General features: G+C 39.8%; 1 protein-coding gene across 1 annotated transcript in view; it reads right to left on the bottom strand.

The window, feature by feature from the left end:
* Positions 1–24,786, bottom strand: part of SH3GL2 (SH3 domain containing GRB2 like 2, endophilin A1) — a 96,872-nt gene that overhangs the window by 20,609 nt on the left and 51,477 nt on the right. The window lies entirely within an intron of this gene.

The raw sequence follows: 24,786 nt of genomic DNA, 5'->3' as shown, positions 1-24,786 counted from the left end.
TGACCATGAAAGACCTTGAGGTTCACATGAGTTATATATAAAATACCCATTTGACAGCTCTGTTAGAAAGAACGAAAGGGATCTTTGGTTTCATGTCTTTAGAAAATACTCTGTTTTTTATAAAATACTCAGTTTGAAAACTAATTGGAAAATGAACCTGTGCTACTGTTTCATTTCCCTGATTCAGTGAAAGACAATGAACTGAGTTTCCACTTACTGTCAGTGAAAGTGACAGTAACAGATTTGAACAGTAACTGCTATGCAGCACCATTCAAAATGGATTATAGCAACTGAGTTGTCAGTCGCAAAGTGTTGTAGTGGTGTAATTCCACAACTAAGTCAGGTGCATATGATCCAGTGAATGGACTGATCTTTCATTGGGCTGTCATAAGAAATTCATTAGATTTATGATTTTCTGTTTTCTATCCATTTATAGTTCTTTGTAGTGAACGCCATGTAATTCTTCAAACTTTCCTAGGTGCCTGTGAATCATCTTTAGAATGTTGTAATGAAGTGTATCTACTGATTTCAATGAAGTGACTCCTGCAATAAAAAAGGAGAAACAGAAGAAAAATTGCCATTATTCCTCCTGGTTTCAACCACTGTGTTAACTTTTCTTTAGCCTTCTTTTTGCATAAAAGGAGGAAGACTCAGTTCATTATTCAAATGCTATTAATAAAGCCCAGACAATTGGTTAATTTTAAATTCAAACTCCAGTTCACTCCAACAAAGCTGCAAGTGCAGCATTGCTAAGCATTTATTAATGCAGGCTATAATTATAGGAAATGGCTACCAGCTCTGTTTATTTTCTGTCAGCTCCTGGCAAATTAGTAGCCAAAATGGAGCATTAATGAGACCGGTATTATAAAACATCATGAAAAAAACCCAAAACCCAAACAGCAAACAAAGACTTTTACTTATCCATTTTTCCTGTACAGAAGAGATGTGCAAACCCATGCAGACACTCTCTGAATGCAGATGAGTTTGCATGGTCTGTATTACTGAATTTTTGCCTTGCAGAGGTTAGTGAAGTGCCACAAAAAAATCACAGATTTCAAACTCAGCGCTGTTAGGAATAATTCTGCAGTGGCAAAGTGATAGATTCAGTGTCCTGAAAGGTGCTATTCATTTGCAGTTTCTGTGAAAAAATGGTAGAAAAATAAATCATAGAAGATCAGAGGCTTTCTTCACCAGCCCTTGAATGAATCTTCTGCAAACAGACCTCCTATTCAGATTTCTACCAAGTTTTCATGTCCCTGAAAACAACAGTATGAAAATACACTAGTACTTACATATTGAAACCAGATTTTAAATAACTAAGTTCAACTCTAAAAGGATACAAAATCCCCAAAGATAATTAAGGTTCCAGCCCTTTTTCAGCTGTAGCTTTACTTCTCATCACTTTGAGGTCTTCTCATAGTTGATGAGGATTTGCAAAGTAATTGCAATTGTAATCCCCACAGATGCCCTAAAGTTCCCATCTGACATCTACAAACCATAGCAATTACTCCTTCCTTCCATATTCATCATTATTTTAGCTGAGGAATGTATGGCACTATTTATAATGCAGATCTTTAGTCTGTTGGAATACTCACTGCTATGTCAAAAAGTCAGGTGGCATGGTTTAAGCCCAGTTGGCAACCCACAAAAAAAAACACGCAGCCACTCTCTCACCCCCCCCCCCCCCCCCCCCCATACCTTTCCTCCCCCAACACCTGGAGAGATGGGGCGGAGAATCGAAAGAATGTAACTCCCACAGGTTGAGATAAGAACAGTCCAGTAACTAAGGTATAACACAAAACACTGCTGCTGCCACCAATAACAATAATGATAAGGGAAATAACAAGGGGAGAGAATACAACTGCTCACCACCTGCCGACCGATACCCAGCCTGACCACGGCAGTGATCTTGCCCTTCCGCATAACTGCCCCCAGTTTTACATCCTGGGCATGATGTACTGTGGTATGGAATACCTCTTTGGCTAGTTTGGGTCAGGTGTCCTGTCTCTGCTTCCTCCCAACTTCCCCTCCTCCCTGGCAGAGCATGAGACTCACAAAGTCCTTGCTCAGAGTAAACATGACTTAGCAACAACTAAAAACATCGGTGTTATCAGCGCTGTTCCCAGGCTGAAAGTCAAAAACACAGCACTGCACCAGATACTCAAAAGGAGAAAAATGACTGCTGCTGCTGAACCCAGGACAGCAAGTCATCCTTTTCTTCTAAACATGCTATAGATTTTTGGTCACTTTGTCAATATTAGCCTCATAATCACCATCGTGAGTCACTCATTTAAGGTTACTAACGGAACTATGTGCTAGCAAGAAAATTCATTTGTAAAGCTCTGGGTCAAGTACTGTTACAGGCAACAGAGGTGAATCAAAGAAGAGAGACGAGCTGTAAAGCCTTCAGCTCTGGAGCTGAGTGACTCATCTTTCAAGGTAGTTACACCATAGGCCCTCAAAGAAGTACCTTCACCTCCATTATCCAGGCAAAAATTGGTTTTGGGAAAGCAGTGACAGACCACAGGAAAGAGCTGAAACAAAACCCCACTTGAAAATTTAAACTCAGCAGTCAGAAATAAGAACTCAAATTAAGGGTTCAAATATAAGAAAAAAAAAATCCTCAAAAGTTTCTGCCTCTTAGGTCAGGGAAAATCTCTTTGCAAGGCGATAATCTAAAGTGGGCAGTTGGGAGCAGTGGGCCTGAGAAAGGCAGTCTAAACAGAGTTTAATTTGCAACAGAGCCCACATCTATGTCCATCACTGTCCTACTAGATTTATTCTGCAGCCCTTTTATATCCATCCTCCAAATCAACTGTTAAAGCATTTAATTAAGGCTACCGCTCTTACCATTCTCTAAGATTGCCAGATTTGATTATAACAGGTTATGAAGCTATGCCAGTTTCATCAGCTGAGGATCTGCTCCTGCTCTGAAGATTCAGAAGTCTAACACAGCCAGCTAACAATTACAGCTAGCCAGAAAACAAACTGTCCTTTGCCATATCATTTGAGTTGAGGTTTCAACATTTTGGTTCTTGCTTTAGAAGAACCAAACAGCAGAATGAAAATTAGACCCTTTAAGTTGTCCTGGAAAATGGTAATACTACATCTCAGTCCGGTCATATGGAAGAATTAAGACCCAATCCGATACCACAGCCAGCATTATTTACTTATTTTGTGATCATGCATTCTCTTCCTGATGTTGATTACCCATTCCATCTTGCCCCCAAAAAGCCTTCGCAACAAAATTATCATTAAAATATCAGCATATTTTAATGAAAAATAAGATTCAACATCCAAACATTGAGTAAAAGTGCTGCTGTGCGCTGTATTTGGAGCTACAAATGCATGCCATAAAGGAGAAGAGACTTACTCTCTCAGTCTCACCATGGTGTGACTGCTTTGCAAACAGGGCATTCAGTTTGCATCATAGGTGAGGGCAGTCTATTGTGGTGGCAATCTATTCAAAGCTGGTTTTCTGCTTCCGTATAGAAGCAAACTGCCTTCTGTACATGCTGCCAAACTTTCATGAAATTAATAGAGCTGCAGTCTCAGGTGACTACTATTTGTAGTTTAATGATGATCTTGCTGCATTTTTGTACTGTGCTAGGCTTTCTGGTAGCAGTTTGAACTGTGAGTTGCTCAGAAGGCACTCTAGTACAATGCAGTACCGTAGTACTGAATCTCATAGAATAGCTAAATAATCCACATTTGATTTACATTAGTATCTTGCAAATAGTGACATACAGCAGCATCAGACTGATATCATTATCAGTTAGAGGACTGCTGTATGGGATATTGTACAAGTGATTATCAGTGTGTATTATAAAAGGCAACTGGAATTTTCAGCATATTCATAGTGATTGCACAAGCATATTTTTGTCCCGTGTGACATGCTGAATGATGACACAGCATTACAAAAAAATAAGGTTAACTGCACAACTATATGAAAATGGAACAAATGGCTCCATAACTAAGACCTACTAGTTTTTTTGTTTCATGTGAAATCCATCTACCGAACCATACTCCTGTCCTTATGGCTTATATTTCAGATCCTGTCAGTCTTTAAAACCTGTCAGATCCTGCCAGTCAAAAAACCTGCCTTTTTAATATGGTCTACCAGGAAAGAAACAAGTTTCTTTCTTCCCCTGATTGTAGGATTTATGCTGCTTTTCTTGCCCCTACTGAAGCATTCTGACCAGCAGATGTTAATATTCTGCCTAGGTGGAAATGTATCTTTATAAAATTGGAGTTTGCTCTAAAGCACATAGCACTTGTTCTCAGTCACATAAAATACTGAGAACTCAACTGTAAAACATGACATTGTTACGTGTAAAAAAGATCTGTATATTTTTGATGCACAAAAAGGTATTAATTACATCTTTTCCCCCACACAAAAGTCTGTACAGTTAGTGAAGGTTTGCCAACACTGTAGGCTTTTCGGAAGGAGAAAACATTTGGAAAAGAACATTTATAAAGAGCACAGTCTCTTATCAAGAGTATGCATTTTTTTATTATTATTATTCTGTCACTTCACATGCTAGAGTAAGACAAAACCTCCAGACTAATTTTTCTGTTTGATCCTGCACAGTTTGGCATTTATGGTATCAGAAACTGTTATCTCAGAACACACGTGAAATCTGAAAATGTTTATGGTCATAGCCCTGGTTCTCTGCAGATAGTAAAGCATATTTCCTTGAGCCAAAGGAAGTATTTAGCATAGCATCAAGAGAGAAGTTTTTTCTGATTTCAGATAAATCAGAATAAGGACTAAAAGAAAAATCCACCTCAAAAGCATATGTAAATTAGCTGTATTTTAGACTCCTCCAAGTAACACCAGAATATAAAATAAAAGAAGGACCTTTTCCAGGTTAGTCTGGAGGTAGCTTATCTTCAAAACCACAAAGAGGCTGTAGAAAATATCAAGTGTTGGTTCACAACACCTTATCCTGTACTGGAAAGGAAATTGACGTGTTATTTCCAGTGAGGTAGAGAAAGCTTGATGAAGCATTTACGGAACAGCTGATTTACCAAATGATCCAGTATCATTATATTGGAGAGCTACAGGAAACTCAACAGATGTGAGAAATCTCATCAGAAGCCAGAAACGCCTGCTAAGCCTCACACTTACATTGCACTAATTTGTTAGAGCAAAACCCCACGTTTAAACACAAATGATTTCACGAGAGAGGAAAGCTATCACCCAGTCTCTTGCATTTAAAATTCTTTGAATTTTATTCTATTTCTCTGTTAATTTGTAAGCACCTTGCGCAAAATCACGACTGTCAACAGGACATGACATGAGAATGTAGAACAAGTCACTTAGGCAGTAAAACAAAAATAGGATCCAAGCTTAATATACATTTAAGATACAGTAATGCTCATTTACGTTTCACCAGTAAATTTCTCTCCTTCAATGGGATGACTGCTCCACAATGCAGTCTGGAGCTCATCAGCACAAGATCCTTCCCTTGCAGAACTGAGGAGCACAGCGACTCCAACTGAGGAACACAGCTACCAAGGTCATGAAGGGGTCATGAAGACAGTGTGAAATGCAAAAGGGAAAGAATGAGAGATCCAGGAATCTCCAGAGAACTCCACTGTTTATCTCATGTTTGCACTGAGACTTTGATTATGCCATGGAAGCTTTGCTTTCTCCTTGGCAGAATGAAGAAATACACTTGCCTACCACATGGGAAAATTGTGAGCATTCATTTGCACCTGCTACTGCTTGCCATCAGGAGTGTATCTAACAAATGTTTGTGATGTGGTTTAGGTAAGCATCTGCCAGACAAGCCTGAGATTATCTTTTCCTTTTCCCTTCTGTCACTCATCAGATATATTTAATCAGGAAATAATATACTCCCTCCCCGAGAGCACTGATACAACTTTCTTCCTGCTAGAAATCCCTGTTGGCTAGCTTGTTCCACAACACCAGCCACAGGCTGGGTAGGTTTATTCTCCCTTAAAAGTTCCCTTGACTCTGCTGTTGCATGCAGAATATCAACAAAAAGAGTACACTATTCAAAGATCAGGAAGTGAACTGAGTTTTGGAAACTCAAGAGAAAAGGGAAGGGTATGACTGGACTCTAAAAGGCTTGCCTTAATCTTTCACAAAGGATCTTCTAATTACCCTTTATATATATACACAATAGCTTGGTCTTGCTAGTCCTCATAGCAGCTAGTAGCAGGGCACATAGCCCTGTTAATAGCTGCACAAACAGCCTAAAGGCACATCAGAAAGCCAGGGAAGTTGGCTACAGATGTAACATACATACAACACAGGAACTGCGTTGTATGCCAAAGACAAAGCCATTGATAAAGCTTGTCAAGTCATGAAGGAAACTCTTCAGGGGACAGGATCTTCAGTAACACAATACAGCTAAGTGGAACTATTTATCCCCAAGAAGGATAAAAAGAGATCAGTATCCCAACCTCCAGCACTGATGCAGTGTTATAAATACGTGTTGTGAACTTATCCTGCATTCTTACTCTCCTCATTAAGAACCAATCCCCAGTTTGCCTTTTCGTTTTTTGTTTTTCATTTTCTGCTAAAGCTGTCGGGGGGGGGGGGGGGGGGCAGGGGAGGAGGGTGTCTGTATCAATCCTTTCTTCAACCAGTCTGATATAGTATTTTGCTTTCTGACTACTAGCAAGGACCACACTGCAGAATTCCTGCAGTTCCAGCATCACAGGGAGTCATTCAAATTCAGCACTAGCACATGATACGAAAGTATGCTGCAAGCGTCTGCACTGACAGGAGTTACTGCAGAGTCTCTGCTGCAATGCCACTGCATTACATTGGAGGCTGTCCATTGGTAAGTGAAATAAAGCAGGGTGAGAGGAGGGGAAGAACTGCTGATGAAGTGCTGGTGTAGTAGTGCCCTGCACTGCAGAGACACCCACCATGACAGATGAGGTAAGTATTACTCTAGAGCAGACAAAAATTTAAATCAGTATCATGCGTTCCAGTAACAGAGATGTGCTGATAGCTGAGACACTGCAATGCACCCACAATAACCAAGATAATCCGTTTCATGCATTTAAACTTATTTACTGAAGTTTCACGTTTTACCAAGCATACACTTTGGGATGCTGTTCTTTGTAAAGTTTAAGTTCAGACAGAAGCTGGTCACAACTCCAGCACCTTTGCAGTTCTGAGTGGCCTCAAGAGCTGGGAAATAGAAACTGGCAAGAACTCAAAAGCTGATGGAGCTGAGGACTGTCAGAACACTGTGTGCTTTTTTTAACACTCTGTCCTCAGCAAGCTACCAGTATGAGAAACAGGGAAGAAACTGGCATTAAAAAGGTGGCTGTGTTAGCTGAATGTGCCAATGTCTGCTTTTTTTTTCAGTACAGAAAAAGAGCAGAGAATCTGTTCCCGTATGTTGTCTTTTCCCACATGGTACTTCGTCTTATGACAACAGTAGCATAACCTACTCCATTCAGTGGACCTGTAGGCAATAAGATGCTCCCAAGGTTTTCACTCCTGTGCAAAAGGATCTGGATTCAGACCCACAATTATTAAAGGCTCTCCACACAGCAGTACTGGGAATGCTGCCCTATGCTTCAGGGCCACTGAGAAAGAGGACATCTGTGCTCTGTTTGTTTCACTGAGTGCCAAAAAAATTGGTAGCTGCGTGAGTATCTCTTCAGTGCAAGTGGCTCAATCAGCTGGGTGGCAATAAGGAAACTCAGAGAGGAGAAAAACTAATACCAGACGGCTAAGAGTTTTGGGGATTCTCAGATTTCTAGAGGTGCTCAGCACCAGCTTTCTCCTCTGGAACGCTATCAGTTGCCAGCTCTTGAGCTGTCACATTGCGTTACTATGAATAAATAATGTTTTTTGTATTTTAGAAGGAGAGCGTAAACCATGAAATTATGCATTCGTTCACACCTTTATACTTCTCTGTCTCCAAAGCAATTTGTTTTAAGCTTAAATGGGAAGATGCTTCCTCTGGTAGATAGAACTGAAGTGTTAAATTCAAATGCTGCACTTTCAGGCAGGTAAGCTGTGTATCTGAAAGGCAAAAAGAGGGAAAGACAGCAGCATATATCCATCCAGCTAGTATCCTAATCTGGAGCCCATGTACAGTATGACTCATTTTATCTCAACTACATACATTAACACATGCTAGCCCCATCTACATGGGTCCTAAGTTCAGCAGAAACAATGATCTCTGCCTTCCTACTGCTTCACTTGGCACATAGAAGCGTGCCTTACCACAGAGCAGATCATATCTGGGTAGAGGTGACAGGTGGCTTAAACCACCCCATAGTTTCTTAACTATGCCACCAGCCTCCTGGAGCTCACCTGTGCCATTTCAACACAAAACCCTGTTTCCTGCAGCACTGGTTTCAGCTGCCAGCTGGGAGGCAGAGTTCATATTCACTCCTCATGAAGAGTAACATTCAGTCTTGGCTACTGATCCAGCTAACTTACATGCACTGAATGCCAGTTCTGAAAAATGCTTGAGCATTTCACATGCAGGTATGGCAAGTGAGGAGCACTTGGGCACAGTTTACACCTTGCTAAGATCTTCACAAAACACAAATCCAAATATCTGATCAGTACTATGCAAACAGTGACACGAGGTAGTGTTGCTTGGTAAAGCAGACTCCACTACACATGACTTTGTTAAGCAAAACAACTACTCATTTTAACGGAATATTAAAGCTTTGGGGGCATTGTAATTTAATTTTCTCAGTACAGGAATAAATAGGGCATACTCAGACCCCTCAAAATGGCAAAATAACAGCACAAGAAATTTGCAGCAATTAAATCCCACTTAAGGCATAATGCATAACTCTGCATAACGTATACCAGTCTACATGCCTTTTGCTGGGTGCAGTCTAGTCCTTAACATCTGGAAATGTGGGAATGCCAGGAACATTCAGAAGCTGCTAGAGGCCAAGAAATCAAAACACGGCTTAAATACTGTTCACTGGTTTAACAGCTGTAGAAACTGCATTATTGTGAATTTTTCCCTTCTGAATTTGAAAGTGCATTTACTGGAATCTGACAGTGAATTAATTTCTGTGTGGCAAAGGCAGGTTGTTAAAGATATTCTGTGAAGGAAAGCATGTCTATATGCTGTTGCTGGTACAGATGTACATTTTATTTCCGGCGTGCCTATTGCCATATGCCTAAAATGTTGCAGTCTGTACAGCACAAAAAAGTGCCTGTCCAAATTATCTGTATATTTTCTTATGCTATTGGCAATGTTGATAATTTATTAATTATATACGGAGCAACCCAAAGCTATCCACTACTTCCAGTCTGATAGCAGAGAATTTAGAAATTGCTGAGGTCTGCTTTAAGCTTTAACTTTTTTACATGAACACTACATAAACTAAGCTGAATGCCCTTTCCTTAAACTCACATCCTGTGCCTTACTGTATAAAGGCAGTATGTTACAAAGCACTGTTACCAGGGGCAGGAGAGCACTACAGCAGAACAGTAGCACTCAGACAAGCTCTGGGTATCTCTGAGGTGATGCCTCTGATTGACTGAAATGCCTTTTTTCACTTCTGAGATGTATGCAAATGAGAAAGGAGAAGAGAAAGGGGACTGGATGAGTTATGACAGAATGAAACCTACTCAGATAAAAGAAGAAAATGGCACAGAGGTCACCACTTAGGCTGACACTGTTCTGTGTATGAGCACGCTGCACAGCGCAATGGCCAGGGGCAGATGCAGCTTTGCTTCTCCATCTGCAGCAAGGTCAGCAGGGGGACCCTGTCAGAGTCCCTGGCGGGGAGAAGGAGCTACCCCTTCCAGCCACAGCCCTAGTGGATTAATATTTTAATTTGCAGACGACAGTTTTCCTCCTTTCACCATTGTGTGTATCCGCTACCAGTGACAAAGACTTTAAATGTAAGGAAACAAAGACTGCATGAAAAAGAGACCCCAGACTCAGCTGTGACCTAAAAGACACTATTGCGATTCACCAGCAGCGTCCCTGAAGTCCAGGCAGTTACACAAACATGCCTCCATCAAGAAAAAGCAGAGCTGAGCCCACTGCTCTCTCCCACTTAGAAATGCTTAGAGGTACCAGAGAAATGAGAAAAATGACCATAATATCTCCCCCGGAAACAAACTGTACTGTAGCAATGATCTCACTAAGCATCTCATGACCACTGCCAAGACTGATTATAAAACATCATGGATCGACACAACAAACTCTGCTTTAGATGCGCTAACAATACGTGTCTGTGGTACTAGCTGCAATTCAAGATACTGATGCTTTAAGAACGGTCCTGTGACAAAGGGAAATTAAAATATTTTGCTATTTTTTTTTTACTGAATTTACAAAGCAGTGTCTCATTATCTGAAGGGATACAGAGATTTTTGAGAAATAACAATGAAATAAGCTTTTTTTATTTCTTTTTTTTTTCCTAATGGTAACTCACAATTGGTTTGAATGGTGGAATACAGATGAAATTTAAAAAAAAGTTTGGCTTGGTAAAAGGACCTGTGACCAGCTCAAAAATTGTCAATATTTACACCTTTGACCATCTCAAGATATTTACAGTCTTTTAAGGTCTTTTACAATCAGTCTTCTAGTCTTTTACAGCAGCCGAAGCTCTGCGCTTCAGAATACATACATACCTGAAATTTCACAGACAAGAGGAATGTTCCTATTAGAATGCAAATTCAGCTGGTTTTTGCCAGGTTATACCCCCTGTAATTTTAACATCATATGAGAATAAACTATTGCACTGCCTTGGAAGTATTCTTAATCAATGTAAAAAGTAATTCTCCAGAAATCTTAAATATTTAACACGGCTGTTTCTCGCTTTAAAATACTGTGTTTGAATTATTAACCAAAAGTGACATACAGGCAGAAATTAATTATACACAGTGGAGATCGGCTTGAAGTGTGTAAATACGCTTTGCTAGTCTTGACCTGTCTTAGGGCACCTTCCAATCTACAGAAGATCCCAGACAAGCCTGCACAAAAAATTCAGTGGCAGTCAGAAGCCCCTGGAACTCATCTCAATACCATCTTCAGGTTACGGAGACTCTGAGCAGCACAGATTTTTCACTGTTACCTGCTTATGATGGTGCACTACATGTCATAGTTTTAAAGATACTGTAAACTCATGTATCCTCAGAGCCTGGTAGAAAGCCACCAAATGAGGAAACCCCATATTACAAGTGATATCATACCCATACAGACAGCTTCAGACACCACTTCTGCTCATCTACGGATGGGTCTCTGTTACACCAATAGCTTTACAGCTTTTTTCCAGTGGGGTGCCTCAGTGACTGAGCATGACCTATGCCAAGTCATTTAATCACTTGTGATCAGATTTCAGCATATATGCATTTTCCCTACACCACATCAGCAGAAGGGTGGATTAATCAGCTGGGATCCCAGGAGCCACCATGCCTTGGAGTTAAGAATGTTTGCAAAGTACCAATAATCTTCTTGGTAGAACAGCAGCAAAACTTGCTTCTTGGCAACCATGCGAGTGCTTCCAGAGCTGACCTTTTACCACAGAAATCAGCAGAAAAATTACCACTGCCTTTACTGAGACAGGATCAGCTAAAGCAGCAGAAATGATGAGGTTTTAAACACCTGACCTGCTCAGAGGACGAGGGAAGGCTTTGGATGTTGTTTACCTGGACTTCAGTAAAACCCCTGACACCGCTTTCCACAGCATTCTCCTAGAGAAATAGGCTGCTCATGGCTTGGATGGGTATACTCTTTGATGGGTAAAACACTGGCTAGAAAGCAGAGACCCAGACAGTATTGATGAATGGAATTAAATTCAGGTAGCAAGGTCTCAAGTGGTGCTCTCTAGGGCTCAGAATTGGGCCCAGTTCTGTTCGTATCAATGATCAGGATGAGGGGATCAACTGCACCCTCAGGAAGTTTGCAGATGATACCAAGCTGGATAGCAGTATTGATCCAAAGAGGCCATCAGCATCAGAGCGGCCTGTATCAGCAACAGAGTGGCCAGCAGGGCCACGGCAGTGAACGTCTGTTCACTGTACTGGGCATTGGTGAGGCTGCACCTCGAATCCGGTGTTCAGTTCTGGGCCCCTCACTACAAGAAAGACATTGAGGTGCTGGAGAGTGTCCCAAGGAGACCAGATTTCAGGAATACCAGCCCAAAACAGAACAGTAATGCCAGACATTTTGAAAGAGAAACTTTTAATGATATGTCAACCTTGTAGTGGTTTTGCATTTCATTATTATCAGCTGCCGTTTGATACTAACAATCGTACTTAACAACTGTAAGTGCAGTAGTCCACAGTTAAAGCCATTAAGTATCTTTGCTCTAAGCACCACTGTAATTGATTAATAAGAATACATAAAAGCTTTGCCTACGCTAGGGAGTCTTCTGAAAAAACTCCTCCTTTAAGGCTAGAAATACCCTGGCTCCAGCAGGCCTTCCAATACTGGGAGTATGCCGCTGACAATTGGAACAATGCTGTTTCCAACCCTGTTCAGAAATGGTTTTCACTCTGCAAAGCCTGGTGACCTGCCTGCACCTGGTCTCTCCGTGGATCGGCAAGGTGGAATTCAAACAGTTTAACATTTCTGTTTTGCTAGATTAAATAAGGTAAGGATAACTTAAGACTTGAAGACGGCTGCTGGAATTTAAAAAAGCAGCAGCATAAAGGCATGCTGAATTACACCTACTTTTGCACATGGAAGGTGAGAAAGAAGGAATGAGTAAAAATATAGCAACACTTTAACTATGAACATCTTAAATATTCAAATGAAGGCATTTTGATCCTCTAAATTAAGTGCAAATGTGGAAGACTGGAAATTACACAAAATCCAATACTATCACCATGACAGTATGCCACTGGTTTCCTAGGGGAATCATTCTTAATAGTTAGCTTTACAGGATAATGGCATTACAGTATCCAAAGAAAATGCGTTTCTTCTGCTTAAGAATAAAAACTATTTGTGTCTTGAGCTTCTATATTGCCAACATTAATTTGGTGTGAAATTTGCAGCATAGTTGCACATCATGTAGTCACATCCTAACACAGGCATTACAATACATTTGAGTACAGGTGAAGTTTGGTTGGTTGGGTTTTTTAAATGATAAAACCCCATAAATAAATATAATACGCATATTTAAATGAAGACATGCAAGTGCTAATATTTCTTTCCTTCACCATTAGCAATGCAAAACTGAGGATTTTACTGGTTGAAAAGTATCTAGAACTGAAGAAGGGAATATGGAGACAGAGAAGAAGTCATACAAGTTTTTGCAATATCTCATTTTTCATACTTCAGTTATACCAAATATGTCACTTACTTTGAAATTCTTTAAAATGGTGGACAACAGATAAGACATGTTGTGAATAACCATGAACCTGTGAATAACATTTTCTCAATGTCCCAGTTCCTTAGCTACTGTGTGAAATTATAATACCCAGAATAATAAACTGGTTTTACATCTCTCCTTAAAGTATGCATGAGCTATGATGTGATCTACAAATCAGTCACGGTTTTCCTTCTGATTATGATCCAGTAATCTCATATGCCAGCTACCCTATGCCAACATAAGCATGAACAAACACTAAACAAGAGCTATGGAAAGATTTTTGACATACAAATTTAGCAGCACTTTTCAAAAGCCAGAAGAACACCACACACAAGTGACACTGTGAAAATAAGCTTGGTACACACAATCTGACAAATCACAGCAGATCAAAAAAAATTGTATGGGTACACATATTAGTGGTGTTCTCAAGAAAGACTTTTTACCCACTTCTTACCCTCAGGGAAGTCTCAGGTTCTCCATTACCAGTATGGGGGACAAGACAAGGTGGGCCATGACCCACTGAATCCTGTATTTGGACTTTCAAAAGAGCCACATGGGAAAAAAAGCCATGGGCTTAGCATTGGTGTGGAAACAGCAGCCTGAAGAACACCACAGCACCACAGAAATATTCAGTAAGACAACTGGTACTGCCACTGTGCTTCTGAAAGGGGACAGAATCTGGGGGGGGGGGGGGGGGGACTAGGAAAATAAAGACTAACAGCATGTCCTTTTAAAGATGCCAAAAATTCACAGGCCAAAGTCGTCTTTCTAAGAGAAGAAAAGCTACCCCCAGCTATGCACCATCTCCTGCTCTTCACCAAAAACATGAAGCACTATCTAACATGAAGCACTATCTAGCAGTGAAACTGTCCGAAAAATTGCTATCAGCTCTCGTGACGTGGTGGCCACCCAACCATGGCTATCATTTCCGATCAGTGCACAACACACTAGAATCTGTCCATGAATCAATTCTGCCAGGAGCCACCCTGACTTTGTATTTTTATGGTTTCAGTATCAGTACAACTGGAGTTCTTTGCTGAGATAACCTGGCAGTGCACTCCACTCTTGTGACTTATGACCTATTTTATTTAGCAAAAAAGTGGGACCATGAGAAGGCTTTGCTGCTCTACAGTTTCCATTTCATGCTAAAGCTTATCTTACCACAGCACAGACACTCTGTGGAATAATGCTACTCTGAATTACTGAGAAGATCGAAGAATTACTGTGCTTAATGCAAAAAAGCATGTAACTGCTCTTATGACAAACAGTGTACTGATCTGAAGGAGCAACTGATTAAGCTTCTAATTCTTCTTTTCTGTATAATGTTCTCTTGCAAAGCTGGGTTCTTCCAGTTCACTTTTCCCTTAACACATGAAGTTGTTTCTGTCAAATAGAGCAAAATGAATAGTTAGAACTGCAAATCACAGAATGGTTTGGGTTGGAAGGGACATTAAAGCTCATCCAGTTCCAACTTCCCTGGCAGGGCGCAGGGACACCTTCTGCTAGACCAGACTGCTCAAAGCACCATCCAACCTGGCCTTGAACACTGCCAGGAATGGGGCATCCACAGCTTCTCTGGGCAACCTGTCCCAGTGTCTTACCAATCTCAGTGAAGAATTTCTTCCTAATGTCTAATCTAAATCTTGCCTCTGTCAGTTTAAAACCATTGTGAAAAGTTGCTCTCCTGCTTTCCTGTAGGACCCGTTTAAGTACTGAAAGCTGTTCTAAGGTCTCCCCAGTGTCTTCTCCAGGCTGAACAACCCCAGCTCTCTAAGCCTTTCAAAAGTCACCACTGCAACTGCTGAGCCTGACAGGAAATACATTTTTAGCATCTACTGGCAACTGGCAAGATAACAGATACAGACTGCATTTTTTAAAGTTCAGAAACCTAATGAGTGCTTTCTTCTCTTATAATGTGTATCAGTGAAAAGAAACACCAAAACAGCCAGTTTAAAGTAAGGACATTATGACCTGAGTAACTTACCAACAATAAATTTTATAATCATCACAAAATTTGAAGATGGAAAAATAAATCAACACAAAACAATCTTCCAATTTTGCTGTCTTGACACAGGAAAAAAAATCCTATTTGAAATCCAAAGAAATTTTACCTCTAAGAGACTGCAGGACTGGGACTAGATGCACTAAGTATACAAGCTGACAGAGCTAGTCATTTCTTGAAATGAGGTTGCTAATGTTCCTGTGTCATTGTTCTTTGCCTGAAGAATAGTAGCTACATTTTTCTCAATTTTTCTCTCACATATTTGAGCTGTAAGTCTGCCTGGGTAAAGCTGAGACTATTTTTATGCAGAGTATATACCATTATGCTACTTCAGTCTATAAAGACTATAGGCTTGACACTGCCTAGGCACTAGTGTTGAGGAGAGGTATACCTTCATTTTGTCAGGCAAAATGCAGTGAAACTTCTCCAGCATCACACTGCCCAAGGACACATCTGAAAACTAAAGCCCTCTTGCATTCCTCATCACACACAGCCTTCTGAAAACTGCAGACAAAAGCAGTAAAAAGGGAAGCTATTATGACACTGGGCATCTTGTGTTAGACAATCAAAGAGATGACTAATCTGAGCTCTGTTTAAACAATTCAAACGATACGCATGATGATGTCTTTTTCTTCCCTGGAATCTCTTCTACGTAATAGCTTCTGATTATTCAATGCCCTTTGTAAGGGCAGTTGGGAACCCACAAGATCAATGCCCTTAATAACTGCAGAAAGATTTTTATAGTTTAGAGCATGTGAATGATAACCAGAAATAGTAACTACCGGTACAGGACTACTGTGAAGTGAATTTAGACATGTTCAGAAATTTCTCAAACAGTTTGACAGATAATGCCAACTGGCCAAAAAGGCTTCTTTTTGACAGGATTCTACCAGTTTCATTATGACATGATAAACGTTTTCTCCATGACAGGACTGAAATTCTCTTCAAATCAGGTCATAATAAGTTACCCTGTAAGCTCACTTAAGAGTGAGACTGAAGACCCTAAAATGTGGTTCTCTGACACCCCACAGCTTAGTCCCTCAGTAAAAAAAATATGCTTGGCTCAATTAACATTTGGAAGTGAGGGACAGGAAGAAGGAACTCACACAAAGTGGAAGAAGTCCAAAAGAAGAAATTAAGGTAATCTAGTTCATGAGAAAAATGTGTGTGAACAGAACAGCACATATTTAAGTAGCTACTCTCAGGTTTATCCACAAAAAATTCTCTGCTGCCGCAGAACTGTTTCCAGCATCATGCATGTTAGGAAATTTTCTGTGATCTTGAAATGCCACACAGGGCAAGAAAATCATGCTCTAATTTGACTAATTTATAGCTTACAGAGTTTCTAGGCGTGTTGATTTTTTAACAAACTCTGTGAAAGACACCTTCCTCTGGAGGTTGATGACAAGTTGGTTTGCAAGATCCTTTCCTACCATGATATCGACAACACTGCAAACTAAGTCAGCAATTAATATGTGCAGGCTAAAATAGTAAGGTAAGAAGGGTAAAAGTTAACATTACAAGTGCAGAATGTGTAAATCCCTCCATAAGCATAAATAAAAACCAAACAAACAAAAAACCAGGCCTTGTTTGCCTTACCATGGCATCAGTGAAGTTTCATTCACTTCAAAAGGTACCAGAAAGAGCTGCAGTAACTAAATACACAAAAGAAAAGCAATTTGTTTGCATAGCAAAAATATCAAGAAAAATTCTTCATGATCCATGAACTTTATTATACAGCATTTCCTAATTTAATTACGCATTAAAAATCCATTCACCTATAGCTTTTGAGAAGTTAAACGATTAACTACTTACTCAGGCAAATGCATTCTGGTATTCATTACAGCTTGTTACAGTTAAGACACAGACAATCTCGCTTTCTTTTGTATGTAACCACAAGTTATAAATTACATATTTTAACTGCTCTGTAATAAGATGTTTAAATTACTTCATGGTAGCCTGCTGTATCTATAAAAGGTTTTACTTTGAAATGATGGGCCTTTACAAAGGATAAACTAAGTGCCATTCACTCACAGCAGAATAATAATTCTCCATTACTTCTGTCGGCCTTTCCAGTGGAGAAAATTGCAAAGGTTATTCAGGCAGGTTTTTCTGGTTTATAGAGCCTTTAGACAAATGCACCACTGCAGTGCACAGGATTGCTGCGTTTTACCCCAGGTGGTATGTATAAAATCTTTTAAGGTCCATGTCAGCAAGTGAAATCTTGGTGTCTAGACGATCCTGCCCTCGTGCTTTATCTTCATTTCTGCATGCCTAATTACCTCATGGAAAACCTTTGACCAACAGACACAAGAAAACTCGCTCTCATACTAAGGATGTTGACAAAGCTGCAAAGTTGTGATTAGTGACAAACGTGTTTTGGCTGTCATTGCTGAGGCACATGTGTATGTCTGTACTACATAATGCAGACCCACATCAAAGATATCCAACCACATCTGGTAAAGCTGGCATATCAACAAGAGCATAGCACAGTGCTGTAGAGAGTAACTGACCTCAGCTTGTTCGAGGACATGGTAGATGTGGTCCCACAGGGGGTGGTAAAGGATGGCAAAGGAGTGCAGCAAGCCTGGCAGGTCTTACAGGGCAGTCACCCCTGAGCACAATGGGTAATGGTCATGGCTAATGGTTTATACTCTACCTATAGGATAGTAGCAACTGGACTTCCTCAAGGGTCGGCCCTGGAATCTCATCAACTTTTCATCATCTTTATCAGGGACCTGGCTGCCTGTGGAATATATATACACTGCAATCAGTATATATAACGTAGATCTGGTAAAGTCCTGATTTTGTACATCCTACCACAGTGGATGTATTAGATGATGTCTGTCTAAACCAAGAATGGGATGCATCAGCAAAGAAAGCTCAGAGAAATTTAAGACTCTCTTGGTAGAGAAAGCAAATTGCAAAGAAAGATCTGTATTTGAAATGATCATAACTGCAAAATTACTACAAGAACTATTTATTTGTTTAGAAAACGCCGTGACTGAATAGCTGATTTTCTGGGGAAAAAAAAAGAGCACGCAAATGCTCACATCAATTTGCAGAATATGTAAATACTCTAAAACTCAAGTTACAAACTTGCATTTTTAATTTGTAAGGAATACATCTGCATTCCTAAATCAATACCATTAAGTAATCAGATCAAACCTCTGCCCTATGGAAACAAAATTTTGACCAATGCAATTAACTTACAAGCTGCAAAGGCAACAGCATTTTGTGGTAATCTGTGGGAAAGCCCATCAGCACAGATGATTTTGTGTACTTCATGAAAAGCATGCTGATTGTTGCAAAAAGCATACTAAACATTTGTATTTAAACTTCAGACTGTGTTCCCAGTAGAATATGGCTGAACACTATGCAGAGAAACGCAGCATACCAAATCATATTATATTTTATAAAATGTGAGGGAGAAGTATTATTTATTGCTGTAGAAACTGCTCAGGACTTTCCATTGATTTATACGTGCATATAAAAAAAATACCTAACTATTTCTTTAGACTGCATACATTTACTACCATTTTTCTATTGAAAAAATGTTGTTAGATGAAGGATACAATTTTCAGTGTGCAGGCTATTGCTAAGCTAACTTTTAATTGCTCTCTGCTACAATGAAACTGGCAGGTCTCACTGATTTGAGATTTTCTTTCCTGGCAGGTGAGCAGCTGTGGTATGCACGTAATGCATGCATAAACCAGACCTAATTTCTGGTCTTCAGGCTCACTAAGCTGACTTCCGCATTAGGCCAATTTCAGTAGCAACGCCAGTGGCACAGGTTCCCTAAATTAGCATGGCTCAAATTAATTATTTAGAGAAGGAAAGCTTTTCAGACAGCAGTACACCTAGTACACTAGGCCACAACTGCAGTGCAGACCTATGAAAGCATCATCTCAAAATGCATGCAGAAAAAGAAATCTGCTAGCTTCAAGGCTGTTAGTCAGCAAGCACCATACGTTAACATAAAGTTTCAGAAGCACAATATGTCATCTTGTACTGATTTATAAACTGTGAGTGTGCATTTAAAAAAAAATAATAATCTGAGATTGCTACAATCCACTTGAAGAAAAAAATAAACAAACACAAAACCCCCAACTTTTTAAAAGTTGTACTCTCCAATAGTGATGTCTTTTGAAAATGCTGGGAGGTAAAACTGGCTGCTCAAGTCAGTGAAGAGTGAACCTTTTTGCTGTTTTTCTTAAAAGAGCACTATTTGAAGAAATGGTGAATTCATGCCAAGAAAGGTCCTAAGCCATGCAAACACATTTACTCAAGCAAAGCAATGGACACATGCTTTATTTTTAAAATCTGTCACCAATTTCACATACAAAAGAACCCCATTCTTGTGTTAGACCTAAATAAGGATTGCACAGTGAGGAAACAGTATTCATCATATAGAGAATTGGACAACGTATTTAATAAGCATTGCTGCACAGAAATCAGTATAGATACAGGTTTACTGCAACAACTCAGAAATGTGCCGTCATTCAGAACTTATTTCACTTTTTTATTACAATTGCTCAATTTTAGTCTATATAAAAGTTTCTCCCCCAGAAAGAAATATATTTCCAGTATAGCTGCAGAGAGGTTTAAAACCACTATACACACCACAACTTGGTCTGTTTTAATGCCAGTACTCTCAATGGCATCTAAAGAGCAGAGAAGGTCCAGGTATTCTGTTAGCCATATATTCAACCTGATATAGCTTTCTCCAGTGTTTGAATTTGAGCAGCATTCCCTGAGATATCATAATTCAGCCTTATACAAACAATCTTTCTCTCACTTCCCACACAAGTAGCATTTGTTACTAGCTTGTCCAATTTATTATCAGGTCAGCCACGACTGTTTCAGTGTTTAGGAAGATGTCTGATGAGCCATGAGTCACAAGAGAGACTTTATGCAATGCCGTGAACAAAAACAATGGGATGCAGGGAGAAAGAAAAAACAAAATGCTCAATCTCTGTGGATAACTTTCAAAGCATCTTGGAACAGTTCCAGCCCTGCTACGAAATTGATCCTGATACATTTTTTTGTGCACAAACTTCACCACTGTTGGAAGTAATTGCTGCCCTACCTCTTCTTACTCCCAATAGGAGGCACAGGGTATTTTTAAAAGGTGACTCTGTAAAAGATGCAAGAGTATTTGACATTCAGCCCACTTCAGGCCTAAAAATTTTCAGCTATAGGCAGCTTCCTTGTCTGACTATCCTGAACCACTAACTTCTGGTAAAATAATAATCCAAGGTCTAATGACAGCTGAACACAATTCTTCTTCCTGAGTTTCTCCTGCAGCTTTTTTAGTGTCCACAGTTACCCAGTGCTCTTCCCAGCCACTTACCTACCCATCTTTCCTTCTTCAAACGCCAGCTTCTCTGTAGTGCAGACACTTCCCTCCCACAGGTCTCTCCCCTTTAAATATCTGTACAAAACCAGATGAACTATCTGCCAGTGATCCCAGGTATTGGAAAATTTTACCAACTGCATCTCTGGTGGACAATCTATATGCAGCAGGAGTGACACTAAATGAACAGAAACGACAAATACTGAAGGTCCTGCACATGAAATATCCAATTTGCTATTCTGATGAGACAGAACAAAAAGATGCACGAAAACCCTCAGATTGTTTGGCTGCAAAGTTTGACCATTTTATATCATTTTCATCAAATACAACATTGCAAAGACACATGACAGAATGCTTTTTAACAAATCAGAACTCAATAAAGAGAGAACTTTTACAGAAAAGGAAGAAAACTCTGAATACTTGTCTCAAGTCTTAGCCAGTCACCAGTGCTGCACTGCTTTGGGCACCTTATTTCAGCTGTCAGTATGTTAATTTCTCAGAGAAACGGTAATAATACTACTCTCCTTTGTAAAACATGTATGTAATGACAGTGCATTTAGTCTTTTATACAGGATCTCTATTTACACTTTGAGATGACAACCACATACAGTGTATAGTCACAATATATACTCCTAATTATTTAAAAGAAAAGAAGAATCACATAAGGGTGTACAGCCTTTAATTGCTGTTGCCAAGTTAGTCAGCTACTGCTGACAACAGGGGTATCTTGTAACTATTCTCTGATATTCAAGACATTGATACAGAGATCTTATTTTCTTGGAGAATACCAGCATTATGTGAAGCACTACAGTTTAAAGACACAGAACATACTATGCTATAGTCTGCTGCAGCTATTAGAGACATGGTAAGAATTACTATGGTTGCTTGAAGATGGTTCAGGATTAATAATGCTCCAGTTCTGTTTGAGACAAACTAATCCCTCATTTGAAAAATTGTAAGATACATCTCTGTACACAGCTTAGCTTCACCTACATCAGCTATATGCACTGTGGTAGAGCTATGACTCACTGAATGCTATCTTTGAGCTGTGTTTTATAATCACGACACTCCTCTCGCCTCATTACAGATGGTGGTAGGTTTTTTTCTTCTTGGACACACCACTGATATACTGCAAGTTCATCACACTGCTAACACCTAACACTGAAAGGCTTTTTAGAACTTTATATATAAAGACTTTTCAGAGAGCAGCTATAAAACAAAAATTAAAAACAGCAGTAGATGCTAAATGTCATCCTGTAGTAGACAATTAAAGAGCATATGCAGGCTTTGTGCAAGTAATTCTCCCAAAAACCTCCCAAAAGGTTTACCTTTTGCAGAGTTATTGTTGACTTTCATTTCAGTCCTTAATTCAGATTTAACCCTACAAAGGAAAACGTGTTTGGTTTCAAGCCTACTTTTAGAGACCACTGGCTCATATAATGAAATCATTATCCAGAGTTAATAATCTCTGGGAAAGGTCCCAGAATGGCTGAAGTGCACTATTTTTGATGGAGAGACTGCTGCTGATCGTGATCTAGTGCTATCAACCACATGTCATTGCAAAGACTTCACATGCACTGATTAATACTCTCAGTGCCCTGGAAATAGCAGAGGTGATGTGATCTGAAAGACTGAAGGCTTTAGAGATTTTCAGGTCACTAACAGCTGACCTGCCAGACAGTGTTATGCTTTTTTTACATGGAAGCCCTTTAAAACTAAAAAAATAAAAAAATAGGGGGAGAGAGAGAGAGAGAAAAGAGAGAGAAAAAGAGGAAAACAGAAGCTGGAAGTCATCGTAAAAGTGGAAGAGGTACAAACCAGCCAGAGAGGTAGAGAAGATCAGGAAATGGGACAGGTCAGACTCTTGAAGAATGAAACAAAGCACATATTCCTTTGTGTGGGATATAATGCTATTTCTTTCCTTTCTCCTTTTTTTCTCCACCATGGATTATGACTGCACTTTAGTCCCACTTCTGGAGAAAACAAGCAGCTCAAAGGAGTTCACTGTAACGTCCAATTTCTCTTCAGATGTTAAAACGCTCAGGGTATTGTCTTTGGCAGTTCCCTGAGCAACGCCTCAAGCTAGGTTCAAGGACAGTTCCACAATACTTCTCTAACCTATAATGTCATTTTACAGATCTCAAACTGCCAGTAAAGTTGTTAATAATATTGCTTCCAAGAAACAGACATTAAAATTTTACTTTTTCTTACTTCTGAAATGAAAGGCACATATACTGAAAAGTACAAGTGAAAATCACAGAGAACAGAACTGTAAAGCCAGTGAAAACAAGGGTCAAAGCCGCAGGGGGCAGGTGGGGAAGATAAACAAAAGCCAAATTATTCTGGTACCTCCCTTCATAAACTGAAGGTCTATGCTCCACTTACAGGTTCAATACAGATCTGGATCTACCTCTGCACCAGGCATCACAATGTCTAGAGTAATAAGAAAGGATTGGTTTGAATTTGGCTAGCTGAAAGCACTAACTCTAACCAGCCTGTTCTGAGACCCGTAGCATCAAGGACACAACCAAGTCATGCACTAGCTCTAAGCAGCCTGCCCTGAAACTTGTAGCATCAAGGACACAACCAAGTCACTCCAGCCAGCAGAAAGATGTGTCACTCGTACTTTCACAAGGATCTTTGTGATTAACAGTGCTGACACAGCACTCTCAAACCTATGGGAGGATCTTTTGCAGAGCTGAATCTTTCATATACTTTACACTGCAGATTTCATTTTGTGACTGAGTTAAGGTTTCCAGAGAGGCACCAGATGAATTAAAACAGTTCTACTGATTAGAAGCTACGTAAGAAAGGGTGTGTTGCCACAGACCCAGGAATAAAGGTTTTTATTACAAAAAATCCCAAGGGCTCTTGACACGGAGGAGTATTTTTTTGTGCTATTACAACAGTCAGATACAACAGAGTATTTGTTGAAGAAGCAGCAATCATTTGTTATTTAACTCGGACCTAAATACAGTAAATACTGTGTTAAAACGCTTTTCCATGTCCTTAACAGAACTCTCCCTCTTTTTAATAACCACCTAAAAAAAGTTTAAAGTTATTATTTTTCTTCAGTCTCATAAAGACCCAAAACATTTTTTCTATCCAAGCAGTATCTAGAGCCACTGGCTGTGGATTATATCGCAAGCAAATACATCCTGAATGGATTCAATGTTTATTTCTGTTTCAGATTAATCCCTCTGTGAACTGGCTGGCTGTGTAACAGCAAGAAAAGATGTGCATGACTGTAACACTACCTTTCTGCAGTCCTAGCATTACAACTTTTGTGAAGAGAAATTACTAAAGTACTTCGTCTAGTCGCACAGGAAGTGAGTTCAATAAACCATCAGATAAGATATTTTTCCTTTGAGGACGAAATGAAAGTTACAGTAACACTTGGAATCTGAAACAGAACTGGTTTTGTATGATCTACTTAGCTCTCCCCTATCTAAAATGTTTGTTTATTTTTATGGTGCAAGAGATCTTTCTAGCAACAGAAAGAAAACTGAATTTTTGCAAGACCTTGAACTGAAAAAGCATTTTAACATCTGCAGACCCACCTTCAGCTAAGCACTTGGCAACGGTCTTAGCAACACATTACAATAGGTTTTGTTTCACAGACTTCCTGCAAGTGGAATAATTTTGCTTGTACTTGTTATTCTTGCACACAGTGGATGGGGAGCCTCCAGGTCTGAGAAACAACTGTAACTTTTTAAATGACACAGACTGGTAATGGACTAAGTTGTGCAAAAGTTCCCCACAAAAAATACAGTATTCCTCTGCTGCCAGTTCAAACCATAAGGAGGACCACCAACAATTAGCCCTTGTGGGGGTCGTGTATCTGCTGTACTTGGAGCTGGAGTAGCTGTGCTGACTGTTGGCTTGCCCTCAGACCCAGCGACGTGTTTTTCCTTTTGAAGGTGCTGGATAGTGTCGAACAAGGCCCTGTAAGCATAGGCCAAGCCCCAGCCCATTGCCATGATTTGTCCATCTCTGGTATTGCTGCTTTGGAGACAGAGGAAATTGAGCAGCTGTCCACCTTGCCTAGTCTCTCAGAGGATCCTTCTGTTGTGGGGTTACTGAAAGTTGAAGAACAACAAGTGCCAATTGCGACCACAACAATGCACAGGCG

This window comes from Pezoporus wallicus, unplaced genomic scaffold (genome assembly GCF_028554395.1).
Source record: "Pezoporus wallicus isolate ANWC-B61680 ecotype Strahan unplaced genomic scaffold, APGP_CSIRO_Pwel_v1 contig_2132, whole genome shotgun sequence".
NCBI classification, from domain to species: Eukaryota; Metazoa; Chordata; class Aves; order Psittaciformes; family Psittacidae; genus Pezoporus; species Pezoporus wallicus.
Note: the sequence above shows the minus strand (reverse complement) of the source record. Positions and strands in the feature narration are given on the sequence as shown.